This window comes from Nestor notabilis, unplaced genomic scaffold, assembly GCF_000696875.1.
Source record: "Nestor notabilis isolate BGI_N333 unplaced genomic scaffold, ASM69687v1 scaffold25713, whole genome shotgun sequence".
In the NCBI taxonomy this organism is placed as follows: domain Eukaryota; kingdom Metazoa; phylum Chordata; class Aves; order Psittaciformes; family Psittacidae; genus Nestor; species Nestor notabilis.
The window spans coordinates 16,467-16,683 of NW_009920983.1; the positions used below are offsets into that span (position 1 = coordinate 16,467).

The 217-nt window shown below is 53.9% G+C and overlaps 1 protein-coding gene across 1 annotated transcript in view; it reads right to left on the reverse strand.

Moving 5' to 3' along the window:
• HTR1B (5-hydroxytryptamine (serotonin) receptor 1B, G protein-coupled) overlaps positions 1-217 on the reverse strand; it is a gene marked incomplete at its 5' end in the record, with an annotated part of 3,114 nt that overhangs the window by 1,621 nt on the left and 1,276 nt on the right. The gene's annotated exons all lie outside the window — the stretch shown is intronic.

Here is a 217-nt window from a genome sequence, read left to right on the forward strand (position 1 = left end):
GCCCCGGTCACCAACCAGGTTAGAAAACAAGTGCCATTTAGCACTAATTGGTCGAAACACGGGCATTATCATATGAAACGGCAGACTGGTTTAATAGGTGGAATAAAAGCAGATTGCCGTGAGTCACTCCTTGCGAGCTGGGGGGGAACCACCCGGCACACGCTGTGAAATGTCAGGAGCGTGCGGTATCGGCGGTGCTTGGCGCCCCATGCAAAGG